An 18,336-nucleotide genomic window follows, 5' to 3' on the forward strand; every position below is an offset into this window, starting at 1 on the left:
AAAGAGTCGGCAGGACGTCAAGGCCAAAGTGTCTGCACTGTACTGTTCTATGTTTCACTCAGCATGTGGATTCTTTTCAATTGTTGAATGTGTGAGGGAGATATGTGTGTGAGATCAGGACGCTCTGTAGGGGCGTTAGGCCAAGACGTCCACTTCTGGGGTGCATTCTTACAATCACCTGAGTACCAGTACAATATGTGTGTGATGACCTACACCAGACAGAATCCGTCAAGTTCTGTTATTACGGTGATTCTGGACTTGTCATTTGCTGCTGTGTTCTTCAGATAGATTTTGTTGGTTGACCCATGTATTAATTTTTGTCCATCAACAGAGATGTACAATTTTATTTGTATACTGGTGAATGTGAAGGTGACATTTATTGGACACGGTTTTGGAGCTTTCTTTGTGAGACACAATGTGCTGCACAATACTGTCAACTTATTAACGTCTTTACCCAGTGTCTGGTCCAGATAGCAGATGCTTGGAGTCTGGGAGGCTGGCCAGATATCATCACCATAATTAACTTGTGCGATGTGATTCTGAGACTCCATGTCCATTCATCTGCCCCCAGTCAAGTCGCAGACCGAAGGTGGAGTCGAAATAATTTGTTGTGAAATAATGTTTGAATGACTGCCCTGACCCAGGTGGAAGCTCTCTGGATTTATTTAAGACCAGAATAATGTATTACCCAGCATCACAGGCAGCTGTGACTGAATTCAAATCTTTTAAAGTCTTTTTTTCAATGTAGGTTATGATTGCAATCTGATCTGAAAAAATCAGATATTTGCTATGTTCGTGAATTGTGATTCACAAAAGTGTGAAATATCATTATTCAACCAAACAATAATTGCATCACCTCTGAAAACAATTAGGTTGATGTTATATTTATGGTACTAAAATGTACTTTCCTGCCAACATTTTATGATACAAAAATATAGATTGTATATTTTATTTAATACCGAGCAAAGAACATGTTATCTGACTGTAGTGGTGATCATAATTACATGCTTTTGCATACATGAACATCAAGTAACCACAAAAATACATCATCCTCTCTCACTAGTATTCTCACATACGGATGAGGAAGGACACCACTTCAACTGGGACAACATATCCATCCTCGGACAATCCAAATAGAGGCACGCACGAGAATTCCTAGAAGCATGGCATTTCAACCTGAACTCTATCAACAAAAACACCGGGTTAGACCTCAACTATCACACCTGAGAAAAGGAGCAGGATGTGACTTCACCACAGAAAATGACATCACCACAGGAAATGGCATCACCAACAAAGAAACTCAAACATGTAAATAGAAAGCAGGAATTTTCAGCGTTGGTTCTCCTGAAGATGGTAAAACATCTCGAAATGAACCTCCCAGCTCAGCGAAGAAGCCTACATCCAAAACTTCAACCTGAGCTACAAATCTTCTCAAAACTCGCTACAATTACATCCTCATTGTCAGTATTCAAATGAACACATCGTTGCTCCAACATTTGGAAAGTCGTTGGCTGCTGAATGATTGTATTTTTCGAGTGAGAAAACGATTGAACAGTCATATAGAAATTGCGTTCTTACATATTTGTACATAATCGATCAGTTTAATTTCTCAGTAAATGTGCGAGCTTCAGTTCTTTACCAATAATTGAAAAATGACAATAATTCAATATGAACAGAGAATATTAGATTAAATAAATGATTTGTGTTATTAAATTGAAGTGAACAACAATTTGAATCCTTGAAATTTTCAGAATGAATGGTATTTAAAGTGAAATGTGAAAAAGAATGAACAACATACATCCCTGTGAGTGAACAGTCAGACATTTTCAAAAGAGTTTTGTGGCAAAGCAAAGGAAATATTTGTTTTATTTGTTGGGATACAAAGTTTAAAATATTCGTGTGCTGAGTACGAATTAGATTTCATCATCAAGCTGAACTTGTAATACTTGCATTATAAATGGTTATGCTGCAGCAAAATGATCAGATATTTGCCAACATTTACAGATGGAAATAATCTGATACTGGCTTTGACTTGCATCTGTACATGATAGAGTTCAGAACTTTAATGTACACAAGGAGGCTATTTGGCCACTGTGTATGCATCAGCTTGTGAAGTGTCTCCCAAATCCTCCCATTTGCCACTTCTATCACTGTTGCCCTTTAATTTGGGAACTTTCAAATATATATCCAGTTCCCTCTTGAGTCTTCATTCACAAATCTCCCAGGTAGGGCATTCCAAATCCTAAAAACTCTCTCAATAAAGAACTTTTGCCTTATCTGACTCCAAGGTCTTGTGCCAACGATCTTGAAACTTGGATGCTGTAATGCCAGCTAAGAGAAGCGAAGTATTCTTATTTTACCCTGTTTTTTTTTTCATAATTTTGATTACTGCAATAAGTTCACATCTTCATCTGTTCTGATCAATCAGGAGTAATTTCATTACTCTAATTTCTCGCATCCTACCTTTAACTAATTTCTTCATTCCACTTATCATTCTGATTATTTATAAGGTTCCAGGTATTCTTCTTCAAAGTACTGAAGGGTGTGTGTGTGAGAGAGAGAGAGAGAAAGAGAAAGAGAGACAAAAGAAAAAACAATTCTCTGTAATGTCTGAATTACACCCAGTGCCTCGTATAAAAGAGGTAAGGACTAGGTAACATTTAACATATGGTAAAAGAGCTAGTTCAGGGGCGAGGGTTTCAGATTTCTGGATCATTGGGCACTCTTCCAGGAGGGGTGGGGGCTTTAAGAAATGGAGAGATTGCATCTTAACTGGATGAGCACCAACATCCTAGTGGGGAGGTTTTCTCGTGCAAATTGGGTGGATTTAAACTAATAAACCAGGAGGCTGGGGGAAAAAAAGCAGCAGGTCAGGAACGGAGTAGAATGTAGAGGTGAGTAGGACATCAGGCATGGCCAGTCTCATGACCCTGCTGCGAGAAGGAATCAAATCAGTCCAAAATGTGAGTTGGAGATTGGAATAAATGATAGAGATGTATGTCAACGATTAACAAATTAAGATGGAATGTATCGGGTTCGTGAAGGAGTGAGGTGTTTGAGATCAGGAGGCTCGTCCTTAAGAAACAATTAACGGGGAAAAATAAATCGAAAAAAACTTATTTAAAATCCTTAGGCCAAAAAGCACACAGTTATTTGGAATAAAATTGATGAGCTGGCAGTAGGTACTGAGATAAATGGGTATGTCCTGGTAAGGATGATTGAAACATGGGTACAGGAAGATCAGGACTGGACAGTGAACTGTCCATGGGTACTCGGTATTCCGAAAGGATCGACATGAATGTAAAGGAGGTGGAATTGATGTCTTGGCTAAGGATGACATCAAGGCTATATTAAGAAATAATATTGGCACGAGGGAACAAAATTAAAATCAGTCCAGCTGCAAATAAAAAGCAACTGAATAAACCTCTTTGGAAGAGTAATTTTCAGCCACCGTCTCCCCAAAGTACTTCTGAGGTTGGAAATAATAAGGGTTCGTGACAAGTTAACAACGGTGGGATAAACGTGCATATTGAATCAATTAATCAACTTGGCAAAGGGTAGGCTCCAAGTACAAATCGTAGAGTATATGAAGGATTGTTTCTAACAAAACATGTCATGGAGCCAACCAGAGAGCAAGGTACTTTAGATTTGATATAAGCAAGGCATGAAAAACGATTTTGCAGGAAAGGATCCTCTTGGAAAGAATGACCACAACATTCTGGTGAGAACAGAGTCACATACGAGAGCCTTAGTGTTGGGTAATAATACTTACAGTGGCCTAAGGAAGGTGTTGGTGGGTGGTGGGGGAACAGTTACAGGCAGGACAGATGAAGAAATTTGGCAAATACTTAAGGGGATACTAAATACGCCTCAATTAAAGTATATTTGTGAGAGAAAAGGAGTTGCATGACAAAGAAAATTTATCCATGTCTAGATAAGGAATTCAATGACAGCATCAGGGCAAAAACTAGGGCAAATCATACTGCACAAGTTAGTCATGCTCCGGGGATTGGGTAAGGCGGTGGCCTAGTGCATTACTGCTGAACTGCTCATCAAGAGACCCAGATACTGTTCTGGGGAGCTGGATTCGAATCCTGCCATGGCAGATGGTGGAATTTGAATTCAAATTTGGGATTAACAAACTGATGGTGAATATGAATAGATTGTGAGGAGAAGCTCACCTGTTTCACTAATGTACTATGCAGAAAGAAACTGCCATCCTTACCTGGTCTGGCCGATATGTGACTCCAGACCCACATCAATGTAGATAACTCCTAACTGCCCTCTGGGAAATCAAGGATGGGCAATAAATACCGGCTTATGCAGCAATGCCCTCTTCCTGTGAATTAATGAAAACAAACAAAAAAAAATCAGCAAAGGGTTAACATACAACATTAAAAGAAGCTATGACAGGAAATGAACGGAACCATAAATACTGATACCAGTAGCTTTCACTAGTACATAAAAAAGAATCGCAGAGTGAAACTAAGTGATGGCTCTTTGCAGGATGAAACTGACAAGATAACAATGAAAAACTCAAAAAATGTCAGAGACACAAAAGCAATATTTTCTGTTTTCACAGACTACACTAAAAACTGTAGTTCCTACAGAGGAACTTGTTGGGATTACTGCTGTTTGTCATTTTAATAAATTACCTAGATGAGGGCATAAAATGATGTGTTAGTAAATTTAATGATGATACGAAGGTTGGTGAAGTGTGGATAGTGCTGAAGGATGTTGCAGGTTACAGAGGGACATAGATAAGCTACAGAGCTGGGCTGAGAGGTGGCAACTTCGGTTTAATGTGCAAGAGTGTGAGGTGATTCATTTTGGAAGTAGCAAAATGAATAAAGAGTACGGGGCCAATGGTAAATTCTTGGCAGTGTCCATGAGCAGAGAGATCTCGGTGTCAATGTACATAGATCACTGAATGTTGCCAATTTGCTTAATAGGCTTGTTAAGAAGGCGTAGAGTATGATAGCTTTTATTGGAAGAGGGATAGAATTTTGGAGCCACATGATCATACTGCAGGTGCACAAAAGTCCGATGTGGCCGCACTTGGAGTACTGCAATTTTCTGCTTGCTGCATTACAGGAAGGACGTGGAACGTTTGGAAAGGGATCAAAAGAGATTTACAAGGCTATTGCCTGATTTTGAGGGAAAGTCTTATAAGGAAAGACTGAGGTAGTTGTCACTGTTTTCATTCGAGAGAAGAAGGATGAGAGCTGCCTGAATTGATCTATATTAGATCATCAGAGGGTTAGATAGGGTGGACAGTGTTATGAATGTTTAAGTGTACTATACCTTCAAGAGAGTTGAAAGGCTGGCCAGAGTACTGGAAAAATTAAAAATGTAATATTTGATCAAACAGCTAGCAGTATCTGGGTTGCTATGAGAAAAATTCAAATTCAAATTCAGCCAATCAGTTTAAATAATGTGCCAAGATGACAAATGCTAATCAAGTTTGTATTTAGTGTTTTTACAATATTAAAACCTATGAAACAAACCAATCTTTTGGGGTATAAATATCAAACATTTTGAACAGTTGGTCAGAGCGGCAAAGAGCAGCAAGCCGCTAACAAGTTCAGCCTGGCAGCAGAAAGATCTGCTCTCTGACAGGGACCTTTATCAACCAAAGACCTGGGAAGCAGAATCCCCAAGAATAAGAAAAGAAGACAGGAATATGGAGAAGAATCGACAGCAGCCTGGTTTTGAATTAAGAGTTTTTAAAAAATCTTCATCAGGATTTTTTGATCGGACTATTATTATAGAGGTGGAGGTATCAGTGTGCATATCAGTCTATTGGTGCGTAAAAACGGCGAACTTGCAAAATTTTGGGCAATACTATGATGACCTTTGAAAAGATAAGGTGCTTTTCGGTGATTAAACAGAAGAACGAATGTCTGTGAGTAAGGAGTTTGCAGGTGCCCAAATTGACAGAATGGATCGAACCCGTTCAGTTATCAGGCCCAAACAGCATTTTTATACAGGCAACAGTTCAAATGCTGCCAGTTAACTTAAAACAGCACTTGGAGATTAAGGATCCATTTTAGCGTTAACAATACGAAACCAATCATATACTAAGAATTTCTTGTGTCGAGGAGATATATATAACAGAGAGGCAATTGGACAGAAGGGGACAGTCCACTGCTAGTTGAAAAAACGATGACAGGGAGTGTCATCTGTGAAAGAAATATTGGGGTCTCACAAAATATCTCCATGCTCGGCCTAAAAAGCTCTATCCATCAATAAAAGTACACAACACGCTGAGCAAATATTCTTGAAACCAGAAAACAACTGAGAAGGCATTTCAGACAGAGAAAGACGAGGGAATAAGATACAGAAATTTCAAGAGATTCCATTCTGGATGAACTTTGAGAAAATAAGTTTTAATTTTACTCTTAGTAATAATGGATTTATGAGTGGAATCCGCATTAATGAAACCACATATCAGGAAAATCTTGTTTTTTTTTCCTGGAAAACGTAATTAGTTACAGACTGATCGTTCAGTTTGTTAGTGATTTGTTCACTGTTAAAGTTAGAATCATAGAATACGTAGAGTCGGGAAACAGGCTCTTCGTCCGAACAAGGATCACACTGACCCTCCAAAGAGTAAACCACTCAGATGCATTCCTCTACACTATTGACTATATTTACCCCTGACTAACGCACCTAACTTACACATCCGTGAACACTATGGGCAATTTAGCATGCCCAATTCAAGTAACCTGCACATCATTGATTCTGAGAGGAAACAGGAGCACGTGTTTGAGCCCACGCAGACACGAGTAGAATGTGATAACTCCACATAGACAGTTGCCCGAGGTTGGAATCAAGCCTGGGTCTTTGGCACTATGAGGCAGCAGTGCTAGCCCCTGAGGCACGTTGTCACTCCTAGACAAGCAAATAGTACTTGTTAATTACAGAATGCGTGAAAGGATTCAATTTCATTGAACCAATCCTTTATAACAAACTGGGTTGTCAAAAAGGAAGTGAGTTACATCACTTGTCACACTCTCTTCTTTGGGTGCATTGCTTTTAATTATCCGATGGATGTTGACATCCACTTCATTGTATTATAGAGAGTTCGAAGTGGGTCAAGTGAATGATATATTGGTATATGGGGCATAGCAGGAAACATGTGTCTGTGTTTGAATAGATTGGTGGTTTGAAGGAAAAACAGTGCGTTAATCCAATGGAGAGATTGCAAAGCTGAGGCACAGAGGAATCAGACACTTGGATAACAAAAAAAAACACGTTGCGTGCACATCATAGGGAGGCAATATAAATTTTCAAACCTTTTGAAATAGAATACACTCAGGAGTAGGGAAGATATCCTACAGTTTTGTAGGGTATGGTGAGACCACATTAGGAGAGCTGAGGGCCCAATGACATGAAAAGCAGTCCAGAGAAGATTCACTCAACTGATTCCTATGAGGAGCATTTATCTCTGGAAGAACATTGTCAGATTGGCCTTGGATCAGTTAGGGTTTAGGCAAATGACACACGATCCCTTTTAAACCCATAATATTCTGAGTCGTCTATTCAAGTTGAATGCTGAAATAATATTTAAATTTGTGCAAGAGATTTACAGACATGGATGGACTCCTGGAAACAGGAGAATATCCCAGTGAAGGAGTTAGTGATTGTTTTAACCATCTTAAAGGGTTCTGCGTCTGTGGGAACTTCCTTCCCAGAGAGTGATGGAAGGTGAGACATTGAATATTCTTAAGACACAGTCAGACAGTTTATCGGCTATGAATTATGAATTAAAGTTATAGGGCATAACCACAATCAGATCATCCATGATCTTATCACATGGCAGACTTGGTTCAAGTTGTCCAATCACTTACTCCTGATCTTAGTTTCTTCGTTGCTATTGCCTTTAGATACTGACAAATAATGAAAGCATTCTCAAGAGCACAAAGGCTCTCCCTTTCAGAATGATGAGCACAACTTGCAAATGTGATTTTTAATCAGCATTTTAAACGCACTCGTGGAAGTTTCATGGAGTTACAGAAAGATCGGATGCTTAGGTCAAAGTAAAAGCCTCATTAAAACTGCGTTAGAAATCTGATAGGTTAGAATGGATGCCTTTAATAGAGCAGATTCATGTCAGTTGTTCTTGTAAGGTGAATTCCGTTAGCAAGACCAGCATTTATTGCCTATGTCTAAGTTCCATTCAGAATATGGTGGCGAACCCCAGTGATCCTCGTGGTGCAGGGACAAAAACTGATATGTTTCAAAGAGAGCCACAGGATTCTGAACAAGTGACAGTGAAGGGACAATGATATTGATTCAATCCAGGATGCTGTGTAACCTTGGAGATTGTATTCCTCACCACATGATGCTCACAGCGATGGAAATAGTGGGACAATCTCTTGTTGTTCTTATTTTGAGGAATTTACGGAGTGATGTAGTTAAGGTCATTTATGCGGGAGCTTGAAGTAGCATTTTGAACACAGAGCTGAACTCTCCTTTTACATACGCTCTGCCAGCTCTGCATGTTTTATTTATAAACCTTGCGAATAATTTAGGATGAAAATGTGTTGCTGAAAATGCGCAGCAGGTCAGGCAGCATCCAAGAAGCAGGAGAATCGACGTTTCGGGCATGAGCCCTTCGTCAGGAATGAGGAAAGTGTGCCAAACAGGCTAAGATAAAAGGTAGTGAGGAGCGACTTGGGGGAGGGGCGTTGGAAATGCGATAGGTGGAAGGAGGTAAGGTGAGGGTGATAGGCCAGAGTGGGGGTGGGGGCGGAGAGGTCAGGAAGAAGATTGCAGGTTAGGAAGGTGGTGCTGAGTTCAAGGGTTGGGACTGTGACAAGGTGGGGGGAAGGGAAATGAGGAAACTGGAGAAATCTGAGTTCATCCCTTGTGGTTGGAGGGTTCCTGTGCGGAAGGTGAGGCACTCTTCCTCCAGCCGTTGTGTTGCTATGGTCTGGCGATGGAGGAGTCCAAGGATCTGCATGTCCTTGGTGGAGTGGGAGGGGTAGTTGAAGTGTTGAGCCACAGGGTGGTTGGGTTGGTTGGTCTGGGTGTCCCAGAGGTGTTCTCTGAAACGTTCCGCAAGTAGGCGGCCTGTCTCCCCAATATAGATGAGGCCACATCGGGTGCAGCAGATGCAGTAAATGATATGTGTGAAGGTGCAGGTGAATTCGTGGCGGATATGGAAGGATCCCTTGGGGTCTAGCGGTTAGACTTTCTCATTGCTAGGACTAAATCTAAAGTTGCCCAATCTCTAATGGATTGTGCTATGTTAAACTTCACCTGAGGAATTGTGGGTAGTATTAATTGCACATTTGTCATTGTATATTCCCACTTTTGAACTTATGATGGAGGGAAGGACATTGATGAAGCAGCTGGAGATGGCTTGGCATGGGATATTTCACTGCAGAACTGGGCCCTTGTCATGCAGTACTTGGAGGTGCATAGTAAAATAGGGCTGAGTCAGCATGACTTCGTCAAGGAGAGGTCTCGCAGACAAGTCTGCCAGAATTCTTTCAGATGATAATGTGCAAGTTGACAAGGAAGGATGTGATTTGATTGGCTAATTGGGACTCTGCGAAATATGAATCTGCGTTAAATTGAATTTTGAATATCTATTGGTTACAAGTTGCATAAGTAGAGATATAAAAAACATTTAAAAATTAAAAAAAAAACAAATTCAGCACTAGCTAAATACAATAACGATGGTGGGTCGGGGAATGTGTTAGTTCTGCATCATGTGGTAGCTGGAGACATTCACTGTCTCGCTCAGCAATCCTAACCTGCGGTGTGACCAGTTCACTAAATGTGTTATCCACTCCCTCCTTAGCATCGCGGATGCTCCAGAGTGAGTCCATCCGCAGCTTCAGAGCCATCATGCGGTCAAACAACATCTGCAGCTGGACACATTTCCTGCAAGTGTAAGAGTCAGGAACGACAGACACGTTCCTAAGCTCCCACATCAAGTAATAGTCACATGGCACGCGTCTGAGGTCCCCTGCCATTGTAAGCTTAACTTTATATGAACTAACTAAAACCAAACAATGCACTTAAGTAAATGAAAAAGATGGACAAGATATAAAAGCCTTACCTTACAGGATCGTTTTCTTCTGGTTAGTGGAGGGGGGCGTTCGGGAGATTTCCGTGTAGTATCTCGGTATAACAATAGCCCAGATATAAATTCAGCCCTAACATTCCCAACAGCCCTCGCTTCACTCCTCCTCCTCTCCCCGCCGCTCTGGAAAAATGGAGTTCATTGTCAAGCAGGTTTCGTGGAGGTGATAGATATCAGATCCTGTCATCACTGGACTGATTCAGAGGACTCCTCTTTCCCAGTTAATGAACTCACTCTTAAGTATTTATTGTCAAGTCTGTCCATTTTAAAGAAAAAGTAAATGCCGGATTTGTGCTGAAATGATATGTACATTTTCATGCGACAAGATTATTCAAGTGCCAATGAGGTTAGGAATAGGATGGTAGTAGAGTGAAATACATGGGCAAAGAACTGGTAGAGGAGGCAGCACTTCGATATGTGTATCATTGGGATTCCCGAGTCCCTCTCTCAAACAAATATCTATAATATTAACATAGCAGTGATATGTACTCACCCAAGCTCCAAGTTCACCCGTCTTGCCTGTCATTCTCTTCACATTATAATCAGTGTACTTCAGACTGCCAGGCTCATTGTGTTCAGTAACCTCTGTCTGTTTGTTGTTGGTCTTAGCTGTACTGGGATTAGTCACCAAGCCCGCCTCAGTCGTGTACTTGTGGACCTACTGCTCTGGTTCCCACTGCTCCCCCCTCCCCCCAACGACCACACTAGCTTAAACCTCCTGAGTGACAACAGCAAACCTGCCTGCCAGGAGATTGCTGCCAGTTCAGGTCCATCCCGTTCTTCTTGCGAACATCCTACCGACCTGTAAATCCCAATGATCCATATATCGGAGATTGCTGCCAATTAAGGTCCATCCGGTCCTTTTTGTTTATATCCTTTCGACTCATGATCTGTTGGCACTGGGCTGAAGTGTGTTTTTGTCAACGCAATGATTATTATGGGTAAGGCAGATGAGCTTACAGCTTGATTCAATACGTGGAACCATGATGTCGCAGCTATGACAGGCATTTAGTTTGGAGAGGGACAGGACTGGGCGGTCAACATTCCAGGGTATTGTTGTGTTAGATGAGATATAAAGGAAGGTAAAAGAGGTGGAGGAGCTGTATTACTAATCAGGGATCATGTTGCATTTGCACTCAGAGATGTCGTACTGGAGGGCTCATCCACTGAGGCAATATGAGTAGAGCACAAAAATAAGATTGATGCAATTACTGTGTTCGGATTATACTATATTCCGTTCAACAGCCACCGATGCTTTGAGAACAAATGTGTGGACCAGTTATGGAAAGGTGTAATAAAAACAGAGTTGTCATTTTGAGTGACTTCAAAATCCCCAATATTAACTGGGACTCCCTTAGAGCAATTGGCTTAGACGGGGCAGAGTTTGGTGCATCCAAGCAGGTTACTTGAATCGGTATGTGGGTAGTCCACTGCAGGAACGGCCACACTGGACCTCTTTTTGGCTAATGAGCCTGGACAATTGACTGACATTTCAGGGGGACAGCATTGTGGAATCATTTTGGAAACTCCTTCAGTTTTAAGGTAGCTAAGAACATGGATAAGTCAGGACCTTTTGATAAGCTATGGAATTGGAGTAAGGCAAGTTATGTCAGTATCAGGCAGGAGCTAGGGAGTGTTAATTGGGACGAGTAGCTATCAGGCAAATCCACATTTTGTATGTGGCAACTGTTTATTAAATCCTGATTGCAATATCATCCGGCGAACGTCCTCTAGACTGTTTGATTTTCAATCTATTTTATTTGAACAGATATTTCGAAGTCGCTATATACCAGAGAACAGAAAGAGATAATGGATGATTGTGACCTGAGTCCTTCACTGAATCAGATTGTCTCTACAGGCATCTAATATTTTTATTGTGGGTCAGAGCACCACAGAATTAATAGAGCACAGACGGAAGCCATTCAATCCTTCGTACATTCACGAGCCCTCCAACTATGCAATCAGAAAGCAGAGAGAGTTATTGGAGATAGACAGAGAGAGAGAGCGAGAGAGAGAGAGAGAATGAAATAGAAAGAAAGAATGTGAAGGGAGATGAACAGAGAGGAGAGAAAACGGAGTGACAGTGAGTGAGAAATGAAGGGGTGTGAAATGGGGATGAAATTAGGTAGATCAGGAGACAGCATGAGGAGACATAGACAGAACATGGAAGTTTTATTTAAAAATTTCCCCTGAATCAAAAGCTCTTTGTTTGGGAGCCATACACTATGAACACCATGGTGATACTGGTTGTGATCCCAGATCATTTATCTTCTATAATATCACAGTGTTGAGTGGCTGACAGCTAAACAGAATCCAATAGACCAATTGACTGGCTCCAGAGAGAAGGTGGATTAATTTAAATAGACTGTGCCAACGGTAGCAGAACTGATAACCCCCTGAGACACTGTGCGAGTGACTGAGCCAGAGAATCTCAGTGAGGGGGATCACTGTCAGAGGGGAAATCAGCATCTCAGCTGTGGGTCAAGTAATGACTGAAAAGGATTGCACACCACTTCCATGGTTTAATAATCCACATTTCACTTCATATAGCTCGATATCATGAGGGTATTTTAACAATCTTATCTCTTTGTACATTTCATATTTTGGTTTGTCGAGAAAATCATTTTGACCCTGTATTTTGTGTTGAATAAACGCAGATCATTTCTGGGGAAGAAAGGACCTGTTCTGATGGGACAGCCTTTATCAGATCCATGTTGGGACCAGAGTCCGAATGAATCGCTTAACTAGGGCGATAGACAGAGATGTAAATGGAATAGTAGTGTGGGAACGGGAATCAGTTATAGGGGTAATTAGAAACCTGAATTAAAAGAGGAGGTAAGAGTGCAGAATTCAGGATAGTTTATTAAAATCTCCATCACAGACATAAATAGGATAGAGTATCTAGAAATGATTAACAAACAAACTTCAAGCACACTGGAATACGAATGACAATGAGAGGAGAGATGGTTAATACAGGACTGACAGCGTTTTATCTGAATGCATGCAGTATGAGGAATAGGGTAAATGAATTCGTGACCCAGATCGAAATTGGCCAGTATGGCGTGATGGGCATCACGGAGATATCGTTACAAGGGGATCAGGATTGGGAGCTAAATATTCCAGGATATGCACCCTATCCAAACGATACGCTGGTGGGCTGATGAGGTGGGGTTGCCTTATCAGTAAGAAATAAAATTAAATCAATAGCAAGAAATAACATAGGGCCAGATGGTGTAGCATCTGCATATGTAAAATTGAGGAAGCAACGGCAGTTGGTGTCTTATACAGGCCTCCAAACAGTAGTGAGGAGCTGGGCCATCAGATATATCAGGAGATGGAAAAGATGTGTAGGAAAAGCAAGGTTACAGTGATCATGGGCGATGTCGATATTCAGGGGGGAATGGGAAAATCAGATTGGTAGTGGATTGTAAGAAAAGAAATTCATGAAATGTTTACAAGATATTTTTTGAGTAGCTTGTGGTGCAATCCACGAGGGAACAGGCAATACTGGATTTAGTGTTGTGCGAAGAGGCAGACTAGATAAGGGATCTTAAATTGAAGCAAGCCGTCAGAAGCAGCGATCATAGCATGGTTGAATTTATACTACAATTTGAGAGGCAGAAGATAGAATCAGAGGCAACAGTACTTCAGCTAAATAAAGGCAACTGCAGAGGCATAAGGGAGAAGTTGGGTGGAATTGACTGGGAGAATAGCCTTGCAGAAAAGACAGTAGAACAGCAATGGCAGGAGGCTCTAAGAGTAATTTAGGAGACATAGCAGAGATACATTGCAAGGACAAAGAGGCATGGTACAGGGAGGATGAGGCAACCATGGCTGACGCGGGAAGTTAGGGATAGCATCAAAGCAAAGGAGAGAAGTATATAATGTGGTGAAGGGCAGTGTGAAACCAAAGTATTGGGAAGCTTATAAAGACCAACATAGGGCAACAAAAATGTTTCAGGAGGGAGAAAATTAAATAAGGATGTATACTAGCCACTTAGATATATAAAGTGCAAAAGAGAGGCAAAAGTAGATCTTGGAAATGATGCCAGAGAGGTCGTGGTGGGGAACAAAGGAATGGTTGAGGAACTTTGCGTCAGTCTTCACAGTGGAAGACAGGATTACTTTCCCAAAAAAATCAACAGAGTGAGGGGAAGAACAGAGTATGGTGGTCATCACCAAAGATAACGGGTTAGAAAACTGAATAGCCAGAATGCAGATAAATAATCTGGACCCGATGGACTACACCCAAGCCTTGTAAGGGAGATAGCTGAAGGTGTAGTGCAAGCGTTAGTTGTGATCTTTCAGGAATGACTAGAATCAGGAAAGGGCAAAGTGGACTAGAAAATCTCTAATGTGACACCCCGTTTAACAAGGGATTAAGGCAGAAGACAGAAAATTACAGACTGATTAACCTAACCTCAGTTGTGGGTAAGATTCTGAAATCCATCATGAAGGATGGGATTTCTGAAGACTTGGATGTAGATGGTAAAATAGGGCAGAGTTAGCATGGTTTCATCAAGGGGCGGTCTTGCCTGACAAACATACTAGAATGTTTTGAGGAAGTACTGAGCAGATTAGGAGAGCCAATGGATATAATCTACGTAGACCTCAAGATGTCCTTTGACAAATTGCTACACTGGAGGTTATAGAGAAAGGGGACCCATGGTGTCAGAGGCAACGTGCTATCATCGATTGAAGCCAGCAGAGAGTAAGCGTAATATGTGCCATCTCACGATGGCAGTCAGTGACAAGCATTGCCACAAGGCTCAGTGTTGGGAGCACCAAATTTCACCTTATATAACTAACGATCTAGATGAAGGAACAGAGGGCACTTTGGCTAATTTTTAGTATTCGAATCACTAGAGTGTGGAAACAAGCCTTTTGGCAAAATAAGTCCTACTCCAACCCTCCGAAGAGTAATCCAAGCAGACCCATTTTCTGCAGACTAATAACGTAATATCTGGGCAATTTAGCATATCCATTTCCCCTAATCTGCACATGTTTGGACTGCAGCAGGAAACCAGAACACCGGCAGGGAACCCACGCAGATATGGGGAGAATACACAATCTCTAAACTAGCATTGACCCGAAGTGGGAATCGAGCCTGTGTCCCTGACACTGTACTAACCACTAAGCCACCGTGCCACCGACAGCACAAAGATATGAAGAGGGTCAGATAGCATTGAAGAGGTAGTAAGCTTGCGGAAAGTTGCTGCACTGATTCTCCTCAGCCTCCCGAACCTCTGTACTTGAAGCCCACCCTTCCTACTACAACAAGGATAGATCGCCATGGTCCTTAACGTCCACACCACCAACCTCCAGATTGAATCATCATTCTCAACTATTTCTGCCACCTCCAGGCAGACCCTACCACCAGAGATATATTTCCCTCCCCACCCCTATCAGCATTCTGCGGAGACCATTCCCTCCACAACTCCCTCATTAGGTCCACGCCCCAACCCCCTAACCAAGCCATCATCCACTTCTCGCACCTCCCCTTGCCATCCCAAGTTTTGTAAAACACGCGCCGACATCTTCCCCCTCAACTCCATCAAAGGCCCCAAAGGATCCTTCCACACCCCGTAGACATTGTACTTTGTCCATTGTTCCCTGTCTCCTTTACATTGAGGAGACAGGATGTCAAATTTTGGAACGTTTCAGGGAGCATCACTGGGACACACACACACACACACACACACACACACACATTGACCCTACCACCGTATGGCCGAAAACTTAAACTCTCCCTCCCAATCCGCCAAAGACATGCCAGTCTTGGGTCTAGTCCACTGCCAAACCCAAGTCACCGAACTCCTGAAGGAACAACATCTCATCTTCCACCCTGGGACCGTGCAACCACACGGTATCAATGTCAATTTCACCAATTTCCTCATCTCACCTTCCCCACCTTATCTCACATCGAACACTCCAACTTTGCACTGTCCCTTTGAACTGTCCAATCTCTCCATCTTCCCTGTCCTTCACGATCACAATCCACCTTCATCGAACTATCGCGTTCCACGCTACCATCCCCCCAGCCTCACGGTCTCCTATTTATTTTTCAGCACCCTATCGCCCACTGTCCTCAATCCTGACAAAGAGCTTATGTCTGAAACGTTGCACCTCCTGCTCCTCGGATGTTGCCTGACCGGCTGTGCTTTTCTAGCACCACACTTTTGGGCTGTGATCTCTTGCATATGCAGTCCTCACCTTCGCCTACAGAAGGATGTGGGCAGTTTGGGAGATTGGGTAAAGAACTGGTCAACAGAGTACAGTGTGCAAAAGTGCGTGGTCGTGCTCTTTGCCAGAAAGACAAGAGGCATGGACTATTTTCAATATTAAGAGTAAAATCAGAAGTCTGAAGTGCAGAGACTTGGGAGTTCTAGTCCAGGAGTCTCTCAAGGTCGAATTGCAGGTTGTCACTAGTAAGGAAAGCAAATACAATGAAGCTATTCATTTCAAAAGGGTTTGAATAGAAAAGCAGGGATATACTTCTGAGGCTGTATAAGGCTCTGGTCAGACTACATTTGGAGCATTGTGTGCAGTTTTGGGCCCCGTATCTCAGGAAGGATGTACTGACACTGCAGGATGTTTAGAGAAGATTCATAGGAATGGTTTTCGAATGAAAAGCTTATCATATGGTAACATTTGAGGACTCTGGGTCAGTATCTGATGGAGTTTAGAATTATCTGGGGCATCTAATTGAAACTTACCAAATACTGAATGACGTGGACAGACAGGATGTTGGAAAGATGTTTCTATTGATAGGAGAGGCTAGGACTCGAGATCCCAGCATAAAGGGAAGACTTTTTAGAACAGAGATAAGTAGAAACTTTTTCAGCCAGAGAGTCGGGGATCTATGGAATTCACGGCCACAGAAGCTGGAGAGACCAGGTCATTATGTATATTTAAGACTGAACTCGATAGGTTCTTGATTGTGAAGGAGACCAAGGGTTATGAGGAGAAAGCGGGAGTGTGATGTTGAGAAGCTTAACAGATATTATCAAATGGCGGAGCAGACTCAATGGGCAGAAAGGCCACATTTCTGCTCCAATGTCTTCTGGTCTTATGTTAATGTTGGGTGTCCTCATCCCTTACTATATCTGCATCATGATTCTGACCTAATGATTTATAAAGAGGCACGTTCCAATACTGATGACTGGCAATATCATTATCTCTCCCTCCAGTCGCAGCAGCCATTTCCTCAAATTCTCTCTGATTTCTGTCTCCTCCCCAATGTCATAATCACACAGTAATTGAAGTCTAATAAACGATACTTTATCAGAGTTCATTGACATCAATAACATCAACAGCATGACCCTTACTTGCCCCTTCACATCCTCAAATAACAATCTGAATTGTATTTGTCATGTACACTTCGCTTTAACATATCCATGCAGTTTGCCTGTTATAATCCACGTTTTCTTAAGCACATTTTCCCATCAGATTTTGGGCTATAAAAGTTAATTTATCAATATAATCACTGATCAATAATTTCAGGCTATAATTTCCATTGATAAATGGAGAAACTCGTTTATGTTCCAACAATTCTCTGTCATTGCACTCATATCCAAGGCACATTGAATGATTACACACAAACAATCTGCCATCTCCAACATCCCTTCCCTCAGTCATACCAACATATCCCATGCGGACTGTGAAAATTTTAAACGTTATTTTGAATTTTAATAAAATTAATATTGAATTGAAAGGGTTTAACTGGAGCTAATTGTTCACCGACTGTGATTATTGTCAATCTCTGTGAATTCTAATTATCCCAGTGGAGGCTTTCCATCGTTAAACGATAAATGGGCTCTGTCAATGTATTATCCCATAGTGTGAGAGGGTGTATCACCGACAGCACTAACAGGGATCAGCAGCTCCAAAGGGAAGGGAGGATAGATTAGAATCTGTGAACATTACACTCGAATGTTCCAACAATGGATCAGAATCTGTGAACATTAGACTGGAATGTTCCAACAATGGATCAGAATCTGTGAACATTAGACTGGAATGTTCCAACGATGGACCAGAGTTTATCCTTGGGTCTATACTTTCTTTCTCAGCCTTGCATATCATTAGCATGGCGGATCCAGGAAATCCTTTGGATTATTCAAGGTGGTTACTATCCCATCTTCACGATAGTTGGTGTTCCTAGTAAGTCATTCTCTTTGACTGTTAAACTGGGTTGAACTGAATTTCTGCTCATTATATGTAAATATTAGGAAATGGCA

General features: G+C 41.6%; 1 long non-coding RNA gene across 3 annotated transcripts in view; it reads left to right on the top strand.

Annotated features, from left to right (window-relative positions):
- Positions 1-1,672, top strand: part of LOC140487197 (uncharacterized) — a 51,217-nt gene extending 49,545 nt beyond the window's left edge. For all 3 annotated transcript variants that reach the window (XR_011962744.1, XR_011962743.1, XR_011962745.1), the window contains one exon: positions 1,064-1,672. This is a non-coding gene — a long non-coding RNA (uncharacterized lncRNA). The remainder of the gene's footprint in view (positions 1-1,063) is intronic.
- The last annotated feature ends 16,664 nt before the right edge of the window (positions 1,673-18,336 follow it).

This window comes from Chiloscyllium punctatum, chromosome 16 (assembly GCF_047496795.1).
Source record: "Chiloscyllium punctatum isolate Juve2018m chromosome 16, sChiPun1.3, whole genome shotgun sequence".
Lineage (NCBI taxonomy): Eukaryota > Metazoa > Chordata > Chondrichthyes > Orectolobiformes > Hemiscylliidae > Chiloscyllium > Chiloscyllium punctatum.